A 4,147-nucleotide genomic window follows, 5' to 3' on the forward strand; every position below is an offset into this window, starting at 1 on the left:
TGGCTCGTTATCAGTTCTTCAGCAGAGCTTTATGACGAGCCAGTCATTTGAATCAAGTGTGTTGGAGCAGAGAAACATCTAAAAAGGAAGAGGACTGAACAACACTGCTTTAAACAGTTTTAAAATCTTCATGTGAACAAAAACAAAACAATACATGAGAGAGAAAGAGTCACAGTTCTGGGTTTCCTTTTAGCATATGAACTCAAAAGCAGACCAATCAGACTTTAGGTAAAAAAAAAAAAACACTATAATCCAGTTCCAATTGCAGGAGGCAACAACGAAAAAATCCCCTCCAGAAAAACAATAAAAACAGGCAGAAACTATTAGCAGGCATGCAGATCACAGACTGGAACTTACATAAGATGATTTGGCAAAGAAACTGAGCTGCTGGACTGTGTATATATATATATATATATATATATAATGAGTAATTAATTAGCAGTAAGGAGGGGCAGGTGTGTAGGCAGGGGATGGTCATGTGACCGGGGAACATCAGGAAGGTCTGAGGACTGCTGCTGGTCTGGCAAGGAACCCAAAAAATGAAGGATGTGATGTGAATTACATCACCGAATCTCACTTTGGTGCCAGACTGTGGTGTCAGCTGTACTCAAGTCATGAGGAGATGCATGGACAAACACATTTAAACCAAACATAGCTACCGTGTTTGACTTCTGATGATGAAAGGCCTCCAGAGGAAGGTTAATGACTCTGATTTTGTAATTGACACGTTTTTCAAGTCCGAATTTCATTTGGGATATGTTGAGTTTTAGGGCGTTTCTCTCCTGTAAACTTCAATACAGTTGAAACCAAAATCTGGCACCAAAGCAAGATTTGGTGATATAATGACCCCTCCATCATTTTTTTGAGGTTCCTCGATGAAGATGGAGGAAGAAGATGAATACAGAACAGGACGTCCACCTTTCTATTGGGAGTTTTGAATTGGAATAAAAAAAACTTTTAAAAAAAAAACCTAAAACTCTCACGAGTGAAATAATATCCTGCAAAGAGTCTCGGTGCCAGGCCAGTCCATTTTCTGTCTGAATCAATACTCTAATAATAGTCTGGACCCGGGTCCCAAAAGGACCATGTTCACCCTCTGACACACTCTAATTTCAGTCTGCCCCTCAAGGAACGAGCTCGGGTGTTTTCTGGCTATTTCTGCCATTTGTTTAACGTGATTGCGGGATGGGAAGTAATCTTCCGAACACCAAAAAAACATGAATGTGGAGCAGAGCAGTGTCAGATATTGAAAAATTAGACAAATATTCTGTGCGACACTAATCTTGCAGGGGGTGAAAAGAGGGATCACACAATAATGTGAAGTATTCAGACAGCATAAGAAGGGGGAACACACTTTCATTCACACATGCAAATGTCTGCACATTGTGTTCTGCGGGCGGAGAGAAGCGGAATTTCATTTTCAGGCAGCGAGAGTCCATCAGGAGTTTTTCCTCTTCCTCGTGTGCATGTGTGGGTGTGTCCCCGAGGGCGTCTCAGCGTCTCCTGGCAAAGCAGAGAGCGCAACGCCCGAGCTCATCTGTTACAAACGTGAGACGGTCACTGGAACATCTGGTCAAACTGTTAAAGTCATGAAGTTTTTCGAAGCCTCCGGCCTCTCGCTGCATCGCCGTGGGCTGCAGGCCGCGCCAGACAACGAGAGCGAGGCTGCAAAAATAAATGACTCGATGCCTCATCTAAATCTGAATAAGACCCAGGCATTTTGTCAGAGGTGCAGGGAGGTAATGAAAGACGTCATCTGGGAGGGGCGACGCACGGTGGCCTCTTTGTCACAACTCAGACGGTGTTTACAGAAGAGCTCGCCCAAGCTGCTGTCAGGGGAGAGACAATTGATTGATTCCCCATTACAGAGAAAAATGATAACACTTACACACAAGTGAGTTTGACACCTTGTTCTGAGTCACCTGCTCGCAGGAAGTGGATATAAATAACAATAAAACTCATTTCAGGAGCTGCATCCTCTGCCAGTTTCCCCTTTTAATAACATATTTTAAATGAATGATTCAAGCTGTGTTTTGACCCGCATGTATTTTAACCACTGACTGTTAAACAGATAAAGGAGGAAGTGAACCAAAATACATTCACTACTGTAAGTGAGCTGCGAGGAATAAAGACTCTCAAACTAAAATATAAATTTGAGACTAAAGGTTGTGAATGAAGAAAAAATAAAGTTACAGCAGTGTGGATTATACCATGTATTCTTTGACTGGAGGATTAAAGGGTCAGTCCATTCAAATTCCTAACAGGCATATTTTCTCATTAACTTCTACATTGTATTTAGCTAATAAAGATAAATGTTAAATATCTAGGCTGTGTTTTCAGTCTTTAAAAAAAAGTCTTTGGGGATAGTCTCTCAAAAAATGTCCCTTCCTCGAAACATTGTCCTTGTTACTCTGAATAATCTACAGAAAAATGATCTAAGGAACATGCAACAGTTTTCATTGGGACAATTTCTTATATAAAAAAGCACATCGCCCGCCAAAAAAATCACATTAATTTCCATTGTACTGGAGTAAAGCCAGAACGTAACAGCATCTCTTAAACTTAAATTTAAACAAAATTTGAGCAGACGCACAAAAAAAAATTACAGTATGGTTTTTTGTAATTTATGTGGACTGACCCTTTAAATGCTACGCCGTGTGATCAAAGAGCACCACCGTCAGCAACAGTCACTGGGACACATGTCAAACAGCTCATCTGCATTTGAAGAATACCTCTCGGTGACATGCAGCCAGCTGAGGCCGTGAGTCCATATGACGGAGCCGAGGGGACGAGACGTGACGAGGCGGGAGCCCAGACATGCATGCTGCCCGGAGATGTGCGGTGCACCCTCTCCCTGTTCTCATTATCCTCTCTCTGGGTGTTAAGGAGGACTGGAGGTGGGAGAGGGGAGGGTGGTGGTGGTGGAGACTGGCTGGCTAACCCAACATCCCCTGTGGACAGGGAACAGATGGGACCCGACTCCCTCCACACAATTCACTGCCAAAGACGCTTTGGCCTGCTCCCGTGACCGCTTCGAAATGACAACTACTGTTTACTGAAACAAGAGGAGAGCCCGGGGATGAGGGAGTGAAGGGAATAATGGGAGATCGCTGTCCAGTAGTGGAGAAACAGGCTTCAGCCAAAGTTTACAGAAGCAAACAAATATTAGCCGAACGAAAGGTGTTTCAGGGGCCATCTGACATTTATTCCTTCTTTATTTTAGTAGCAGCAAACAGCAAATGGCAGTGTGTAAGCTTCGGGCGTTTTCCATGGCAACAGTCGATGAACATTTGGGAGCGTTTGCTTCAGTGTTGCGCCACTAATTGAAGCATGTCCCTGAACAGCTAACTTAACATGTTGCTACCAGATGTGTTTCCCTTATGCTCATCATGAATTGTTAGCAATTTGAGCATTTGTCCAGTTACAAGACTGTATTGTACTAAGCTTGCTAATGTTAGCACTGATTATCAGTCAGCATTACTCCTATCCACCTTAATCCTAGCCCCCATTGCACGAATTAGAGACTTTCATTGTGTCGAGTCACTTTTCCATTGTAACAGGTCCCAAATTGTGCTTCTTAGAAAGAATCATAGGTTCATGAAGATTTAAGTTAATGTGCATTAATGTTACTAACACTATTAATATTGCTTAGCCCGCTTAGCTAACGGCCGAGCTCACCTGTTACAAACGTGAGACGGTCACTGGAACATCTGGTCACACTGTTAAACTCGTGAAGTTTTTTAAAGCCTCCGTCATCGCCCTGAATAGCTTATGTAGCCGTTGTTACAAGACGTTTCTCATTGTGCTGGTTATGTACTGTTAGCAATTTAAACGTTTGTCCCTTTACAACATGCTAGGGTGAGCTTAGCAGTGACTCTCACTAGATGTCATTGCCTGTAGCCTTTAGCCTATCAACACTGGTATTGTCTGTGTGTTAGGTATCGAATGCAATTTAAACTGGCACTTTACAACGTTAAAAAGTTGGAATAAATGTTTTGCTTGACAGTTTTCCTTCCACTCGAAGAAGTGGAAGGTAGCAAGGCAGGCGTATAAGCCTTAACAGAAAGTTTAAGCTAGTTAGCCTAGCTTGCTAACAAAAGCAGTGACTCCCTTGAGATATCAAGTTTTGTTAAGGCTGCTGCTGACA

General features: G+C 42.6%; 1 long non-coding RNA gene across 1 annotated transcript; it reads right to left on the reverse strand.

The window, feature by feature from the left end:
• Window positions 1-419: 419 nt before the first annotated feature.
• Window positions 420-3,922, reverse strand: LOC119008725. The gene is made up of 3 exons (XR_005071497.1): window positions 3,679-3,922; window positions 2,733-3,055; window positions 420-1,829 (listed from the first exon to the last, which is right to left on the reverse strand). It is a non-coding gene; the product is annotated as an uncharacterized LOC119008725 (long non-coding RNA).
• Between the last annotated feature and the right edge of the window lie 225 nt (window positions 3,923-4,147).

This window comes from Acanthopagrus latus, chromosome 19 (genome assembly GCF_904848185.1).
Source record: "Acanthopagrus latus isolate v.2019 chromosome 19, fAcaLat1.1, whole genome shotgun sequence".
Lineage (NCBI taxonomy): Eukaryota > Metazoa > Chordata > Actinopteri > Spariformes > Sparidae > Acanthopagrus > Acanthopagrus latus.